The sequence below is a fragment of the Sciurus vulgaris genome, assembly GCF_902686455.1.
Source record: "Sciurus vulgaris genome assembly, chromosome: 8".
NCBI lineage: Eukaryota > Metazoa > Chordata > Mammalia > Rodentia > Sciuridae > Sciurus > Sciurus vulgaris.
In genome coordinates, this window is record NC_136468.1 from 114664331 (window position 1) to 114684154 (window position 19824).

The following is a 19824-nucleotide window of genomic DNA, read 5'->3' on the forward strand; positions in this document are numbered from 1 at the left end:
AAAAGAGGGGTGGGAGGGGTGGGGGAAGGGAAAAAATAACAGAATGAATCAAACAAGATTGCCCTACGTAAATTTATGATTTTTAATAAAAAAATGGAAAAAAAAAGAAAGGAAAAATAAATATCAGAACCCATGTATGGATCAGTCTTACAAGATGAATAAACAAAGCAGAATCAAGACAAAATTAAGCATTAGAAATAAATCAAAATGGCAAGAAATAAAAATCATCTCTCTATAATAACACTGAATTTAAATGGTCAAAACTCTCCAATCAAAAGATATAGATTGACAGAGTGAATTAGAAAAACAAGATCCAATTATATGTTGTTTACAAGAGACTCACATTATAGGCAAAGACATTCACAGGCTGAAGGTGAAAGGATGGAGATAGATATACAATGTACATGGAGACCAAAAGTAAGCGGGGTTAGCTACGTTCATGGTAGACAAAGTAGATTTCAAGTCAAAATTAATTAGAGGAGGCACTTCATACTGTTTAAGTGAATCATCCAATGACAAGATATAATGATTATGAATATGCCCAAAATATTAGTGCACAAACATACATAAAACAAATCCTTCTCAATGGAAAGAATCAAATAGATCACAATAAAAAAATGCAGGTAAGTCATCCAGACAAAAACTAAGAAAAGACTCTTCAGAACTAAAAAATACTATCAGATTGACCCAACAAACATGTATAGAATATTTAATATATTGACAACCAAATTCATTGTTTTCTCAGAGGCACATGGAACCTTGGCTATAATAGGTTATATTTAAGACACAAAGTAAGTCTTAGCAAACAAACAAAAAAAATAGATACAACTCCTTGCTTCCTATCAGATCATTACAGAATGAAATTAGAAATCAACAAGATAAAAAAGAGAAGCCATTTTAACACCTGCAAATTAATCAGACACTTTTGAATGAGGAAAGAGTCTTTGAATCAGGGGAGAAATCGAAAAAAAAAAAATTTTTAGAAAAAAAGCAAAAACAGAGATACAACATATCATATTCTCTGGTAGAATATGAAAGTTTAAGACAAAAGCATTTAGCATTGAGTTACTACATTAAAAAATACAAAGATAATAAATAATCTATCTTTACATCTCAAACCCAGAAAAAGAACTAATTTCAAAATCAGTAAAAGACAGGAATAATTACAGAGTAAAAATTAATGAAATTGAGAATAAAAAAATATTATAAAGGATCAATGCAATAGAGTTGGTTCTTTGAAAAGATAAGATTGACTGACCCTTAGCCAAACTAATCAAAAGGAAGAGAAAGGACCTAAATGAACAAAATTAGGGAGGAAGAAATAGGTATCACTACAGACACTTCTGAAATGCAGAAGCTCTTTCAAAACTGTTTTGAACAATTTTAATCCAATAAGCTTGAAAATCTAGAAGATATTAATAAATATTTAGACAGATATGACCAACCCAAATTGAATCCTGACGATAAAGATAACATAAATTGACAAATATAAAGCAATGAGATTAAAGTAGCAATTAAAAGCCCTCCAACAAAGAAAACCCAGGACTAGAGGGAGTCTCATTTGAATTCCACTAGACCTTTAAAGAAGAACTAATGCCAATCCTCCTCAAAATATTCCATGAAAGGGAGGGGAACGATCCTAAATCAATTCTATAAAGCCAGTATCACCCTGACAACAAAACCAGACAAAAACATACCAAGACAGGATAACTTCAGACCAATATCTTTGGTGAATGTAGATGCAAAAATACTTAATAAAATCTTGGCAAACTAGATTTGAGAACACATTAAGAAGATAGTACACCATGATCAAGTGGGTTTAATCTCAGGGATACAAGGTTGGTTCTACATATGCAAATCAATAAATGTGATACACCACTTAGATAGAATTAAGGACAAGAATCACACAATCACCTCAACAGATGCAGAGAAAGAACTTGATAAAATCCAGCATCCATTCATGTTAAAAATGTTGGAGAAACTAGGGATAGAAGGAACTTAACATTGTAAAATCTATACAAAACAAATCCAAGGTCAATATCATACTGAATGGAGAAAAACTGAAACTGTTTCCTCTAAAATCAGCAACAAGGCAAGGATATCCACTCTCATCACTCCTATTCAACATAGATCTTGAAACTCTAGCAATAGCAATCAGGAAAGAAGGTTTATAAATGGGGGGGGGGTCAAATTATCTCTGTTTACTGATGACATGATCCTATGTTAGAAGACCCTAAAACTCCACCAGAAGATTTCTAGAGATGATAAATTTGTTAAAAAGAAGCAGGATAGAAGATCAACATACATAAATGAATTGCTTTTTTTATACTCCAATAACGAATCTGCTGAGAAAGAAAGCAAGACAATGATCCCATTCACAATAAGCTTGAAGGAAAAGAAAATATCTGGGAACAAGTCTAACCAAGGAGGTGAAAGTTTTCTACATTGAAAATTAAAAAACACTGAAAGAATAAATTATTGAAGACCTAAGAAATGGAAAGAATTCTCATGTTCTTGAATAGGCAAAATTGGTATTGTCAAAATGGCCATATTACTGAAAGTGAACTACAGAATTAATGCATTTCTCATCAAATTACCAATGATATTCATCACAGAACCAGGGAAAAAACAGATCTACCATTCATATGAAAGAAGAAAAGACCCTGAAAAGCCATATCAATATCAAGCAATAAGAGTAATGCTAGCTGCCTCTCAATACAGGACCTCGTCTTACACTACAGATTTATAGCCAGAAAAACCAGAATGATAATGGCATCTTAAAAAAGACATGGAACAGAAAACTCAGAGACAAATCCACATAGAGTCATCCAATCCCTGACAAATGTGCCAAAAACATATTTGGGGGAAAAATAACCTTTTTAACAAATGATGCTGGCAAAACTGAATCTACATATGTAGAACAATGAAACTAGATCCCTATCTTTCACTCAACTCAAAGTGGCTTTAAGACCTAGGAATTAGACCAGAAGCTGCAACTGTTAGAAGAAAACACAGGCTCAACACTCCAACATATTGGTGTAGACACTAACTTCCTAAATAAGATAGCCAAAGCTCAAGAAGTAAAACCAAGAATCAATAAGTGGAATGGCATCAAATTAAAAAGATTCTGCCGGGTGCAGTGGTGCACATCTGTAATCCCAGGGACCCAGGAGGCTGAAATAGGAGGATCATGAGTTCAAAACCAGCCTCAGCAAAAGGAAGGCACAAAGCAACTCAGTGAGACCCTGTCTCTAAATAAGATACAAAATTGGGCTGGAGACATGCCTCGTGGTTTAGTGCCCCTGAATTCAATCTCCAGTACAAAAAAAAAAAAAATAAAAGATTCTGCACAGCAGAGGAAACAATTAAGAGCCTGAAGAGAGAGTCTATAGAATAAGAGAAGATTTTACCAGCTGCTCCTCAGGCAAGAGATTAATATTCAGAATATATAAAGGCCTCAAAAACTTTAACACCAAAGAATCAAATAACCCAAAGAATAAATGGGCAAAAGACCTAAAAAGACACTTCTCAAAATAGAAATGCAAATGGCCAACAAATACATGAAAAAAATGTTCAACATTCCTAGCAATAAGGGAAATGCAAATCAAAACTATAGTGAGATTTCATTGCACTCCAGTTAGAATGGCAATCATTAAGAACACCAATAATAAATGCTGACAAGGATGTGGAAAAAAAGGTACACTCATACATTGTTGGTGACATTGCACTTTGGAAAACAACATGGTGATTCCTCAAAAGACTAGGAATGGAACCACCATATAACCCATCTATGCCATTCCTTGGTATGGCAGCATACTGTACTTGGTAAAATCAGCATACCATAGTGATATAGGCACATCAATATTTATGGTTGTGCAATTCACAATAGCCAAGTTATGGAACCAGATGCCCAGCAACAGATGAATGGATAAAGAAATGTGGTATGTATACAAAATGGAGTTTTACTCAACTATAAAGAAGAATTAAATTATGTTATTTGCTAGTAAATGACTGGAGCTGAAGAAAATCATGTTAATTGAAATAGGTCAGATTCAGAAAGTCGAGGGTCAAATTTTTTCTCTCATTTGTGGAAACTAAAGCAAAATAAGGGGAAGAAAGAAAGGGGTCCCATGAAAATAGAACAGAGATCAGTGAAATAAAGGGATAGAGGGGAAGGTAAGAGGGTCAGAAAAAGGAAATTGACCAAATTATCGTAAGTGCACATATGAATATACCACAGTGAATTTCACCTTTATATATAAGACACCAATTTCAAAAACTATAAACAAATAGAGAGACCTGTAGAGTAGAGGAAGAAAAACAAAGGAAGGGAAAGAAGAAGTACGGGGGACTGAAATGGAGCAAATTTTATTCCATGTATGTATTATTATGTCAAAATGAACTTCAGTATTATATACAAACATAATGCACTAACGAAGACATTTTTAAAAAGAGGAAGGCAGGTGTCACTTCACCCAGGGGAAAAACAGTGATGAAATCGTGTCTATGAAATTTACAATGAATTGACATCATTTTTGTCCAAACTTCTGAAGATAGAACTATTCTCCAATTCTGTTTGATCAAGAAAAAATAAAATAAATGCATCTTACTAACAAAAGTCTAAATCCAATGCAGGTCGTACTCAATCATCAATGCTATTGGCCAAATTATACTCTTATACTGTGTTTATATATGATATGTAACAACAAATTCCATTATGTGCAACCTTAGTGAACCAATTAAGAAAGTGGAAAAAACAATCATCAATGTTATTTGTCCAAAAAGTAAAAGACCTTAAAAATCAAAAGAACTCTTCTGTCTAATGTCACCTTCTTGAATCTTCTCTGCCTTTTCAGAGAAGCAATCAATAATTATGAACTCAACAACAAGAAGGCTCTTGGTTTAGAAACTCTGAAACACACAACAGAGAGAAAAGTTAACTTATGTTGATACATAAAAAACTAACAAACTAACAGGAAAATTTTTTCAGAATAGAAACATAAGCAAAAGCCACAGCCGTGAAATGTGCAAAATGAAAATGAAAGTGCAAATAAGCAAATGAAAACAAGTTCAATACTACCATTAATCAATTGAAAGCAAATAATAGCAACCAAGAAATATCATTTTATCTATCCAAAAGGCATATATTATTTAAGGGTTTATAATACATAATGACAAAAATTTCCTATGCACTGCTTATATGAAAATGAGATAATAAAGTTGGAGAAGACAATTTGAAAAAATATACATGAGTATTAAATGTATGCATATCTCTACATTTATGTGAAATAATTGCTAATGGTTAAATAAATTTTGGTATGTTCCTAAGATATAGTCAATAAAAATGTGTCGAATAAAGTATTTACAATTTAATCTAATAAATATCTATATATTCTATTGTAATTTTAAAAAACAAATATCAATTCATGGGTAGGCAAAGAAAAACACTGGAAATATTTGTGCTAAGCTGAACTATTTCTCTCTCAGTATTCTCAGAGATTTGTTATTTTCTCTCCCCCCACACCCACCTATGGCATGAACATTTGTCATTAAGTATATTTCAAAATAGCTAGAGGAGAGAATATAGTATTCTCATCACAGAGAAATGATAAATGTTTAAGGTGATGGATATGCTAATTACCTGGTTTTATTTCTACACAATGTATACATAAATAAAAACATCACATTTTTGTATCCCATACATATGAACAATTTCTATGTGTCAATCAAAAAAATAAAAATTGTGTGAAATGGGGTTTCATAGAGACATCACAATTTACCAAAATTAAATTGATAATAAATGGTAAAACCAAACTTCCAACATGAATGTTTTTCCTTCTAAAGTCTGTGCTTTGTGCCATATAACTGACTAGTTGAAAAAAAATTAGACTAAAACAGTGAAACCAGAATATACAAGGCCCCTAAGATTACATGAGAGATATCCTTCCTGAGTGGATGGACTAGGAAAATAATTCTTCCCCCACCCCCAGGCTGGTACTGTTCACTGCCAAAGCACTGAGTCATGGATGCCTTAGACTGGCCTCCTTTGTGTCATATACAAACTATACCACCATCACTACCTCACCAGCAGCAGCACTTAACAGTATGAAAGACCTTCAGGATAATTCAAAGGGCACTGTATTTAGGAGTTAAGATTTATTCAAGTTCCTTGTTCCTTCAGAGTAGAAAGCACATAATAAAAAGGTGGAACTTCATTGGCTAAGAGACCTGTTATCAAGTGAGAGTCCTGAGTTGTAGGGAGGAAAGTCCTTTAACATATGAAATACTAATTAAATACTGCTGGTGCACAGAGAGCAAGAAGTAAATCATATGAAATAAGATAAGGGCAGATATTTAACAACCAGAGTACAGAAGATGAAACTATATCTAATAAACAATAATAGTTAATAAGATCTAAAAATCAATCTTCTATCCACAATAATGCCAGAGCAATTCAGGGTAATATGGAAACATACATAAATATGAGCAATTTTGTCTAAAGATGTATGCAACTGCATTCAAAGTGAAAAAGAATTATGAAAGATTCTTTAAAAATAGCTATAAATATGGAGTTTTAATAATACAATGTGATCAATAAAGTATATATAAGTAATCTAAGGTACTGCAACTTACATTAGGGATATGTTTGATAAACATTATACAACCTAACAATGTTAGGTTGGTTATATAGTATTCTGTTTCCAAAATCATAAACTAGTCATTTCATTTCTGCCCCTGACATTGTTTTAACAATATTGCCAGAATTATGCCATGTAATTCGGGCCTCCATCCAAATACTGATTTTTATTACACTTACGGGTTTGAAGTTATAACAGGAAAAGGTATATTCTCCAGCAACTCCTAGATAGATTTCCACTCACCCTCTGTCTACTATGGTTTTCTGATGTTTATGGTATTATGTGTGGTGTGCATGCCCATAATCTCCCAAATCTATTATTTAATTAGTGTAAGAAGGTTCCCTACATAGCTCCAGACATAGGGTTGACTTTATGGTCACTTACCAAATTGTATCACTTACTTTATATTCAAGAATGATCACAAAGAATTCACCCACAACCACACTAACCCATACAGACAAACACACAACAGTTATATGGGGATAATGTACAGCTCCAAATACAGGCACACTCTATTGAGAATTCATAAGAAAAGCAGATATTATGCTGAAAAAGTTCTATGTCTTGATCTGGGTAGTGCTTTTATGGATCAAAGCCCATGTGAAAATTAATTGAGCTGCATGTTCAGGAAGTGTGCACTTTGCTGCATACATGTTATATTTCTATTTGTAAAAAGGGTTAGGAATAGTAGGGAAAAAGATTCAATAATTGAGATGAACTGGGACACTATAACCAACAAACCTTTCTATGTATCAAAATAATAAAATGAAGAATATGAGATTGCCCCCATAACCACCATTACCACTGATAAGAAAATAGGAGAAAAGATAAGGTATTCAGAGGGCATATTATTTAGATTCAAACTGAAAATGTAGGTAAGAATTGGAAGGATTTCCAAATGAATAAAAGGAAATTACTTATTAATATGTTAATTTCCTTTATCTACTAAAATCAGCCATTTCTGGTCATGCAATCACAACTGTGCTGTGTCAGTTGTCTGTAAAAATAAAATGTTCCCAACTCATAATGACTTAACACAATACCATCACTGTCTTTATACTCCTATGAGTCAGTATTTTGGGGAGCATTAGAGAGGGTTCACAGGTAGGACTGGGTTCACTCATGCTTCACTGTGGGTCACATAGGGTCTACATTTTAGTTCATGTTTAGAGCTGCAGTTTAAGGTTACATATGTTGAATTTCACTGTCAATAGTAGTCTTAGATTCAGTGAATTTTAGTTTTCTATCTATAATCTCTTTTGGAGTCAACATTGCTCTCTTGTGGCTGAGGGACAGTGAATGGCTGGACTAGCATCATGACTAATATGTGGTGGTGTGAATGAAGTTTAAAAAATTCTTCCCTTTCTATATGAGAATTTGATTGTTGGTATTATTTCTAGATCTGATTCCTTGAGGATATGATAAAAGCATAATATCAACTAGTCTCTAAATAACATCAATCATTGTAAAAATTAATTCCTTAATTGTAAAATTACATCTTGATTAGGACAACTATAAATACTTAGGAAACCATATGTTTGAGGTTTTTCTGGGCGTGGTGACTCATAATTATGCATCTTCCTTGCAGATTATGACCAGTTTTACAGATATAAATAGGTTTGCCTCTAGTTGACTATAATTTACAAAGTTGTTAATTTTCAACTTTCTTTCACCTGCTTCATGATTTATTGCCTCTATGCCCATCAATTGATCAGGCTTAGAGTTTCAGTGCTTCACTGAAATTTTTATATAGGTAAATTTCCTAGAAATTTTAGATCCATTACATGAAAGATGCAGTAATCTCAGTTTCCACTTTCTACTTTGTTTGTCCATGTGCATATTCAAGAATCAGCCTCTAGCAGTTCAAATGTATATCCCTAACAATTTCTTCATAAGCCACCAAAGCATCATTCTGCATAATTAATACATTTTAGGTGAATATTCTTTTTATGTCACTTGAAATTTTCTGACTATGAATTCAAAACTTTTATCATAATTTATTTTGTATTTTCATATTTATCTATTATTTTATTTACCATGTTGCCAGAAATTCAAACGTTAGGCACTTGTTTGTCTTCTCTATAACATTATAACTATCACAAGGATAAGAAATATGTCTTTTCTCAACTCTATCTCCACCTTCCATCCCAGGGTTCAATAGATGTTTTGTAACTGACAAATAAATATTACTAGAGTATTGAAGATAGCATCTAAAGAAAGCGGCCACTAGTGGGGTTTTTGTTTGTTTGTTTGTTTATTCTCTTCCTGTACAAGCATGTCTCTCATATCATATGGAATTTATTTCCCCTTCCTTGAATCTGGGCTGGTCCTCAACTTGACTTTTACAACAGAAAATAGTGAAAGTTATGTTCTGAGACTTCCAAACCTGTGCCTTAAGTGAATTATAACTCCAACTTTCTTCTCTTTGAGCTCAGTCATTTGGATATTAGAAAATTCAAACTAGAGCATTAAATTATGAAAAGTCACCTTGAATATCCCAGTTCCAGTCTAACTCCAGCTGAGTTCTTTTATATCAAAGACTACAAACAAGATCATCAGTAGGGAAGAATAGAGTTACTTTATTTTAAGTAGAGGAGAGTGAAGGGAGGGGAAGTGGTATGGGGGAAGGAATGATCGTAGACATTATTACCTTATGTACATGTATGACTCCATGACCAATGTGATCCTATAATATGTATAATCAAAAATGAAAGATTATACTCTATTTATGTATGACCTATCAAAATGTATAAATGCATTCAAAATGTATAAATGTATAAATGTCTTGTACAACTAATTAGGACAAATATAATTTAAAAATTGAAATATTTTTAAAAAGATCATCAGGAAAACCACTCAACTGAGCCTCAGCTAACCCATGAAACTATAAGAAATAATAAATTGTTATAGTCAGGTCACCAGATTTATTACCAAACAATAAATAATTGAGACACGTGGCTAATGACCAGTAAGTAACTAGATGTGCCTCTAAATAAACCCTGACAGTTAAAATTACAGCAGAATTTTTAAGAGAAATTAAAGAATAATTGCCTCAAGTAGACTATAATTTACAAAACTTAAGAAATTTTGATGTTTTAAAAATGTGTTCCTAAACACATGCATTGATATTTGGACACTGGTTTCTCTGTGGTTTAAAAGGTGTACAGCTAATCTTTATAACTTTGTCAACTACTTTTGAAAAGATGTGCTGAATTTGAGTTAAGTTTTGTAAATGTGTTACACATCTTGGTTTTATACAATGGAATTTCTTAAGTAAGAGAAAATAACCTATAGCTTTCTGGCTGAGGAAATTCACCAAAGGCTTTCTTTTCACATTCAAATGAATTCAGTTCCTTACTCATGGGTCTTTAAATCTGACATTTTAAAATGAAACAAATGATACCACTCCAGAACTGATGCCAAATAAAGGCTTCAGCAATAATTACCATGAAGACTGTAACTTTCCATGCTTTTGACATTTCATAAATTCTCATAGTAAGTTGTAGAGAAAATGAAACAATTTCTAAATTGTTAACCTATTTTATTACAAGTATAAAATAACACAATTCATATTATAGCACAATAACTTTTCTTTTATGAATGTCCAGATTTGAGCGATAAAATCATTTCCATGCATTTCAACAGAATTTTCCAAAAGATGTGTCAGGTTTTATAAAAGAGAACAAGTTGGGAGGAGCTGACCATAAACTGTGTCTTTTCTCTAGCTTTATTATTAGTAAGTGCTGTGTTTCAGCAAAGTTTCTAAAACACATTATTTTTCTATAAACTTAACATTCTTTATTTGATTTTGTATAAAGTATATTTATCATCAATATCACTTATGTTTATGATTGCTTAAGCATGAAATAAAAGAAAAGAGGTGTACTGCTTACTACTAAGCACAGGATAATGAATCTCTGCCTTCTGTATGTTCTTTCTACATAAAACTGTCGTTTGGTCTTAAAATAGCTCTTTTGGCACAGTAATTCTGACATTATTCTTCTATTAAATCATCACTTAGATAATTGTATTCTATTTGATAAAAGAATCTATTGATGCTCTATTTCCTTTATATCAAGTGAAATTCACACTAAGTGATTAGATAGCAAATAAATTCAATTCTGTAATAAACATCTACATCTGTATACACTCAGATTAAAAAGTGAAACTTCAAATATAGATTTTAAATGAGTTTAAGATAAATGTAAAAGTACTGTAGTATCTTGACAAGACATTGCATAAGTGAAATTCAGATGGCTCTTAAGCAATAGAAACTTTTAATATAGAAAATTTTACTGTTGGTTCAACAGAATATTGATACTTTTATGGTAGTTTGAATGTTATATATGCATAGCAGTGAAAGAACAGAATAACAAAGGATCATACAAATTTATTTTCCTTATAATAAAACTGCATTCATTAAAAAGCAAATATGAATTTTAAACAAGAAAATTTTGAGTGTTCTAAGTGTGAACCAAAACAGTAATTCCTGTTCCCTGATATAAGCATAATGACATGAAGACTATAGTACTTTTTACTAATTTTTCATTCATCATAATTTCACATCCTATATGAAAATCTTAGAATCACAGTATATATTTCATGCAATAAAAAGACACGGGAAATACTATGAGACAGGATTAAGAACTAACAGTGGGGTGGGGAAAGAGATTGAATTAACAAAAGATGTGTTCATGACAAACAGATTAGAAGAGGGAATGTGGATTTCTCTCTTGCTAGAATGAGAACTTTGAAAGAAACCAAAAATCAGTTTATAGCAACAATGATAGAAGAAGGGCTTCTACATAAAGACAATGTCAACTGTGTAGCACTAATGGTAGGAAACTGACTTTGCACAATTCCAGGAAGCTGAGGAATACTGAGCGCTGAAACCATGATTTCCTCAAATGACAATCTGGTCTTAATAAACCTAGACTTGACCTATGATCTGAAAATATGGGGATGCGTGTATTTTCTAGTAAGACCACAGATGAACAGTTTCTATCATATAACTGTATATGCTCCAAATACAAAATAGTGTAAGACACCATAAAATTTAAGATTCTGAGATTCGAGATCCTATCTTTCATGGACAAATGTCACCAATAGCCAAAGACCCTTATAAAACATCCAGAGTCTTCTCCTGCACTAAGAGTCTCTCTTCATGCTCAGAGTAGTAGTCTGGCTTTCCAAAACATGTATGATATAAATCAAGAACCTAATCTAAATGCCCTTAATGTGTGGTAGGGAAAGGGTTTTTCTCCAACAATCATTAGGCTTTGATTTAAGGATGTTTACTCAATAGAAACTCAAAGTGTATTTTAGCTTGGTATTCAGAGTCATAAAAGGATTAAAATTAGTTCAAAAAATTTTTTTTCAGAAAATAGACACAAAATCTGTTATCAGAAGATGACAAATGTAGGTAATATTTTGCAGGATTAGAATAAAGCTGGGGAGAGGAGTCAAGTCATGGTAATAGGAACAAGGAAAATACCTACGCCACCTTCCATCTTCTGAGTTCTGGAAGGGGATGATGGGGGAATAGTTTAGAGGGTTGTGTGCTTCTTGAAGCAGGCCAGAGACTCCCACCCCAAAGACCCTTGTCATAATTAAGCTTCTCTTCTTGTCAGATCAGAGGATGTCTTGTGGTTTGAAGCTTCCTTTTTCTTGTAAATGCCAAGGTTGCACACAAAAGTATAATAGAATTAGTCTGCAAGCTTGTTGTACAAAAAGATATTACTCTATTTTCTTGGTTTAAAAAAAATTGTGAAACCTGTGGCTGGTCTAGAGGATGGAACAGAGAGCACTTGTCATGTACATCTCCAAACCCCTCCTCCCACTGGGTATAAAGTTCAAAGAGTTTCCAAAATCTTTGTTCATATAATTTTGGATGGTAGCCCTCTTTGAACCCTGCAGTCAATAAATCTGCTTCCTGAAAATTCCTCAGGTGTCCAGCCTCTTCTGTCCTACTTTACTATCTATTGTAAGAATGTGGAGCCAGGGAGGTGGTGCATGCCTATAATTCCAGAGCTCAGGAGGCTGAGCAGGAGGATCACGAATCCAAAGTCAGTTACAGCAAGAGCAAGGCACTAAGCAACTCAGGAAGACCATGTCTCTAAATAAAATACAAAATAGGGCTGGGGATGTGGCTTAGTGGTCAAGTGCCCCTGAGTGCAATCCCTGGCACCCCCAAAAATATATAAACACAGAGTTCTAGGGTAGTACCCAGTAAAGACCACAATTTAGTTTGTTGGTCAAGAAAGTGCCCCTGAGAGAAGTGACCTTTCAACTGAGACCAGAAAACCAGCTAGGAGAAAGAAAGAGAAGAGGAAAGGGAGATTGTACCACACAGCAAAAAGACTAAAGCAAAAGAAAGCTAAAGGCTTTGCAGAATGCCTGATGCCTAACAATTGAGATTCACCCACATTCAAGGTTCAGAGAATGCCCAGGCCCTAATGAGGTTCTCAAGACCCTCTCTGCGGATTGGCAGGTCAGATAACCAGTCGAGAACACCACTTTGTTCCCCTTGGGAGGCACCCAGCTCTGTCGTCTCATTTCCAGCGGTGGCGCATTCTTTTCTCAGGATTGTATAGGACGTGCAGTGTCACCACTGTTACTCTGTGTAGAGGAGTGCAAAAATGCACAGCAATAAAACCTTTAATTTGGAGAAACAGAACCATACTCCAAGGAAACATCATCAGCATCACCACCAGCAGCACCATCAGCAGCAACAACAACCACCACCACCAATATGGGCAACAGGCTAGCAGCCAAAATGAAGACTTGACTATTGACCTGAAGAATTTTAGGAAACCAGGAGAGAAGACCTTCACCCAACATAGCCCGCTTTTTGTGGGTAATCTCCCTCCTGACATCACTGAGGAGGAAATGAGGAAACTGAGAAATACAGGAAGGCAGGCGAAGTTTTCACTCATAAGGATAAAGGCTTTGGATTTATCCGCTTGGAAACACGAACCCTGGCGGAAATTGCCAAAGTAGAGCTGGACAATATACCACTCCATGGAAAACAGCAGCATGTGCGCTTTGCCTGCCATAGTGTCTTACGTTTCAAAACCTTCCTCAGCATGTGTCTAACGAACTGCTGGAAGAAGCTTTTTCTGTGTTTGGCCAGGTGGAGAAGGCCATAGTCATTGTGGATGAGCGAGGAAGACCCTCAGGAAAAGGCATTGTTGAGTTCTCAGAGAAGCCAGCTGCTCGGAAAGCTCTGCACACATGCAGTGAAGGGTCTTTCCTGCTAACCACATTTCCTTGGCCTGTGACTGTGGAACCGACGGACCAGTTAGATAATGAAGAAGGGCTTCCAGAGAAGCTGGTTATAAAGAACTAGCAATTTCACAAGGAGTGAGAGCAGCCACCCAGAAAGCCTGGTTCCTTTGAGTATGAGTATGCTGTGCGTTGGAAGGCACTCATTGAGATGGAGAAACAGCTGCGGGACCAGGTGGACCACAACATCAAGAAGGCTCCTGAGAAGCTGGAAATGGAGATGGAGGCTGCTCATCATGAGCAACAAGTCATGCTAATGACACAGGATTTGATGAGGCCCCAAGAAGAACTTCGAAGAATGGAAGAGCTGCACAACCAAGAGGTACAAAAAAGAAAGCAACTGGAGCTCAGGCAGGAAGAGGAGCATAGGTGCCGTGAGGAAGAAATGCAGTGGCAACAAGAAGAGATCATGCAGGGACAGCAGGAAGGATTCAAGGGGACCTTCCCTGATGCAAGAGAGCAAGAGATAAGGATGGGCCAGATGGCTGTGGGAGGTGCTACGGGCATAAATAATAGAGGCGCCATGCCCCCTGCTCCTGTGCCAGCTGGTACCCCAGCTCCTCCAGGACCTGCCACTATGATGCCAGATGGAACTTTGGGGCTGACCCCACCAACAACTGAAGGCTTTGGTCAAGCTGCCACAATAGAAGGAATTGAGGCAATTGGTGGAACCCCTCCTGCATTCAACTGTGCAGCTCCTGGAGCTGAATTTGCTCCAAACAAACGTTGCCGATACTAATAAAGTCACAGTGTCAACTTTCCCAAAACCCTTAAAAGAAGAACCCTTTTTGGACTAGCCAGAATTCTACCCTGGCCAAGTGTTAGGGATTCTTCCCACTAGTTAGGTCTTCCCTGCCTGTACTACTCTAGGGAGTATGCTGGAGGCAGAGGGCAAGGGAGGGATGGTATGTCAAGCAATCAAGACTGAGCACTTCCTTCACTCTTCCATTCCTCATTTGCAAATCAGTTCTGTGTCGCATATTGGTTAATTGATTCTGTGTGGTGCATTCCTGAAGTCTCAAATATGGTTGCTGAGGGCTGGGGGACCCATAGCAAAATGGATCCAGTTAGAGCCCCATTCATCTTGATCATTTCATTCTCCCCCCACCCCCCATCATGTTTTATTTGCTTTCTTGTCCTTATACCCCTGGAACCCAGAGACACTGCCATATACACCACAACAACAAAACTTACCCCAATGACCTTAGCCCCATTGCTCCATTCGCTCCCAGGTGAGAATTCAGGCAAATTCAAAGGTCACAGACAACATATGTATATACAGTTCTGTTATATCCCATATATTATCCCTTCATGTCCTAAGGAAGACATTTTCTCTCAGAACTTTTCATTTTAGTATAGCTTTAAAAAAAATCATGTGTTAACTTGCCTCCATCTTTTTCTTGGGTAAAGACAACCCAAGAATGACCCTTTTGTGTCTATGATGTTGCTATTCACAGCTTTTCTTGATAGGCCTAGTACAATCTTGGGAACAGGGCTGCTGTATGCGGGATGGTCTGACAGTAGCTCTTAACCTTGTCTATCTTAGGTAGTTATGCTGTGCATTTTTTTATTGGTGTACCATGTTTGATTTTTTCCTTATACCTTAAATTTGGAGTTTTTCTGAGAAATGGAAAAATAATGCAGCATCAACTTATTAAAATACATTTTAAGCCTTTAAAAAAAAAAAAAAAAAAAAGGCCCTCTCTGCAAAACTTTGTGGCTACCAGCCTAGATCCACCCTCTGTGGGAAAAATTATCAAATATTTCCCCTTTTAAGTACTTAGTGCCTCTTTAAACTTTAAACGTTATAAAAAAATTCACTAGGAAATAAATTAATATAAATGGAGGCCTTATTTTTAAAAAATTGTTGCAAACTGGAGAGACATCGCTGTCAGGTACAAAAGGGAAGGGTATTCTGAGGGAACAAAAATAGAGGTTGGCTTATATAAAATTCCTGCCCAGGTACCCACTGGATCTGCTATGCAAATGAGGAATGGAAGAGTGAAGGAAGTGCTCAGTCCTGATTGGTTGACAGCAGGTCACAGCTCATTGGTCAGATTATGGAGGCAGAATTCCACCCTCCAGAGGCTGTTTATCTCAGTAGTTGAAACAGGTACATGCCCAGTCAGGAGTCACCAAATTCAGTTTTGTGATTCTTCCAGGAACAGGATACGTGTGACCCATTCAGCAAAAGCTACCAGACTCCGTTCTTAATTAGGAGCCAATTAGTCCCATGAGTCCCTTCTTGGATACTCGTTTTTTTCTTAAAATCCATAAGCATCACAAAGTACTATGGTCTTCAATCTGTCTCCGCTTGTATTACTATGTTTCACTTAGCTCCTAGACTATTAGAATCTTTTTGGCTATTGTTACTAGATCAAAAGGAAATTTTTGGCTGAAATAATGTTTATTTCATTATAAGGAGTCCTTCTTTTGCCATGTTTGCAGTTACTTAACATTTTCCTTACACCATGCCTATCTATGTGTATGATTTGAGGAGTAAGACTAATGCAAGATCTTGTTCCTTCTCATCCACTCTTACAGGGTGGCCCTCAATTACAACAGACTGGTTAGAAATTCTTTGAGGTATTTTTTTAGTAGTGCAAAATAAAGGAGTTTTAAGAGAATATAGTATCCATTCACCAATATTTGAGCATTTGTGGATTAGACACTAGTGTTCTTGGGCATATCAGTGGAAACAAGATCTCTGCTATTGCAGAATTCACACTCTAAAATTATCTCTTTTTGATATGTTCATGAGGATCAGTTCGACAGTTGTCTAATCCCACCCACATACCTGTGCACCATAATCCACATCCCTACCACCCCTTCAGCACCAAGGTTAATGTTCTGGGAATGCTTATGGGTGTTATACTTCTTTGCAAAGGTGTGAAAATCCATAAAGCCGGTAATATGGATATCCATAAATCCATAAAGCCGGTAATATGGATATCAGCAAAGTGTTAGAGCACAAAGAGGCAAGTACCTACTGAGTAATGCTCAGTCAGTATACTGGGAGACTGCAATGGAAAGGGCACAACCCAAAGGAGGAACAGCCAGGTAGCTTTTCTTCCAGACCAATTTATACTATTCCCTACAATTCATTCCCTACAATAAAATGTTCTACGCATATTGTCCAAGCTCTCCCTTGGTGGTCTCCTGTCATGGTCCAAGAAGTGCTGGAATTCTCCTTCCACTCCCCAACTTCTTACCAGTCCAGACCACCTCCTCTCCTATACCCATCCTAATTCCTCTAGGATCCAATCTTTCCTTCCCCAACCCAAGTGTAATTGACTCACAATGGGGGTCTCCTGCTTCTCCTCTATTCCTATGCTCCTTCTCAAGGCATATATCCTAAGCCTGCCTTTCCTCAAGATTACCATTGAGCCAGACATGGTGGTGCACATCTGTGTAATCCCAGAGGCTTGGGAGGATCATAAATTCAAGGCCAGCCCCAGCAATTTAGTTAGGCCCTAAGTGACTTAGTGTGATACTTTCTCAAAATTTACAAAAGGGAGGTTGGGTAGTACAGGGGGATGCAACTGAGTGGTACATTGCCCTTGGGTTAATTCCACAGTAGCTCCCCCCGAAAAAACAAATTATCTTTGCTTTGAACCTTGACTTTGCATATAGTTCTTTTTATTCACTCCACGCCTGACAGGAATTTAGGATAAACAGAGAGAGAGAGTGAGAGAGACAGACACCAAGTCTTAAAGGAAATGCCCTTGAGCCACTGAGATGCAGAGGACAGTTGTAAATCTTAAGCAACATTCCACTGGACATGCCCTTGTAAAACAAGGGAAATAGGCAAGCACAGGGAAAACTGGCATGAACTTATGTGACTCTACCCTGGCTCCACCTCCAGCACAGCCCCTAACTATAGCCCTTTCATAAATATTGGACCCCCAACCCAAAGGAGTTTCTCATTAAAGACAGCCTGCATTCTCCCATGAATGTGTATATACCTCCTAAATAAAGGCTATGTCTTTGTCTGTCTCTTAATGAAATTCTTTTGTCATGTATGCCAAGAAACAGCTACTCCTGAGTTGAATTTGCCCCCCCTCCCCTGGAAACTTCTCCATCATTCTCTGGAGATAGCCCTTCTTTTACAGGCAATGTGTTGCCTCTGACTTATTAGATGAAAATTAACTTGAAGCAATGTGCCAAATCCAGGAAATCCTTTGGAACAAAATATTTATGAATCGTCTGAGGAGATCCAGGTTACATCCAGCATCTGCCTTTTGAAACTCAATGCATTTTTAAAGTTTATCTTCAATACAAGTTTTTCAATGAAACCTTTCTCACCCTCACCAGATAAAAACATATGTACATAAAGGTTTTATACACGAACAATGTCTCCACTGTAGGAGTCAATGGAATCTTGATAAGACTTATTTTCCACCTACTATCCGTGTTCCTCAAAGTAGCACCAGTGTTACCTGTCTACACAAATTCTGGAGAAATGCAAAACATCAAGACCCAATTCTACACTTCCTGCATTAGAATCTGCAGCCAGTACTCAAGTTTGAGAAACCCTGCTCTGTAGCACCACTAGTAAGAAGGGAGAGGGTCTCAGAATTCTGCATACTCTTTGCAAGTCCACTGAGGATTCTCTACCTCTAATTTTCATTGCCTTGCCACTACTCTCAAGAAAGTAAGAAAAAATAAGGGCAAAATCATTGTGCTTTTTATCTCTAGTTTCAGAAGACCAAGACTTCCTGATCATCCCTCATTAACTGCTCTCTAATCCCCATGAGGATTTTTTTTTATTCCAGTTTTCACTATTCCTTAAATGTTCAGAATCGAGTCAGCCATAGATAATCCCAAATATTTCAGTCTTATTACAGAACATTTCTTTCACTGTTAAACTGTTTCAACACTGTTTAACTTGTAGCCCTGTCAATGCAGACTTATATCCTTCCTAACAATATTCACCAATGAACAATATTCATCTCCAGTCATTCCTGCCTCTTACCTCACCACTGAAAGACTTGGCTTCTTGTCTTGCATAATTCTTGGTGGTTTTTAAAGTGCAAAAAATAATCTTTTTCAATACATTGGCTTCCCAGTTTCCTGACTCCCTTACCTCCAAAACTGTTGACTTTCAATCTATATTAGCTATTCGTTCCCATGGTTCTTCCACTGTTATTCACTGTCAAACTGTAACTCCTCTATAATTTGAATTCAACCATACTACTGTTCAAAAATCAAATCCTGTCTTCCTAGTTCATCCTCCTTATACTCCAATTTCAATCAATCTTTAACCCACTGGATTCCATAGTCTATTATCCTTCACCCAAACCTTACCTCCTTTTATTTCTTCCCCGGTTTACCTCTTTTTTTCTTCATTCCCTCACTCAGAAGATTCAATTCTGTATCTATATACTCTTTTTATTATTAAGAATTTCAGTCTTCTCTGTTTTAACAACTGTATTTGTGACAGGTTCCCCCTTGATTCCGTATGTAATTATTCACAAAGGGAAAATATTCTGATAACCAGTTAATATTTGAAATTTAAATACAAAGTAAAATAGATGTTATTTTTTTAAGTTAGCAGGAGACGACATACTATCAGTTGAAATTAATTCCTCATATAGACAGTAAAGGTTTTGAGTAGATAATGCTTTAAAAAGAAAAAAAAATTCAAAGACTTTTCTTTTACTGACCACTACCCTGCTTGGCATATTTGCTTGATCTGGGTATTTAATAAATTTCGTGGAATAAATTGTGTAGTCATAATTACCTTCAGAGCATTCTTGGCTGGTTGTGGCTGTCCATGTTACTGAGTAGTTATATTAGAGTAACTACCTAGTCATACATTTTATCTACTACAAATATAAGGATACATGAAGCTAGTGACCTGCACGTCTGAGTTCTAGGCCTCTGCTGGAAAGAGGAGTTA

The 19824-nt window shown here is 36.0% G+C and overlaps 1 pseudogene across 1 annotated transcript; it reads left to right on the top strand.

The window, feature by feature from the left end:
• The first annotated feature begins 6428 nt into the window (after positions 1–6428).
• Positions 6429–16838, top strand: LOC306667901 (non-POU domain-containing octamer-binding protein-like; annotated as a pseudogene). Its single transcript has one exon. The product of its transcript is annotated as a non-POU domain-containing octamer-binding protein-like (transcript).
• The last annotated feature ends 2986 nt before the right edge of the window (positions 16839–19824 follow it).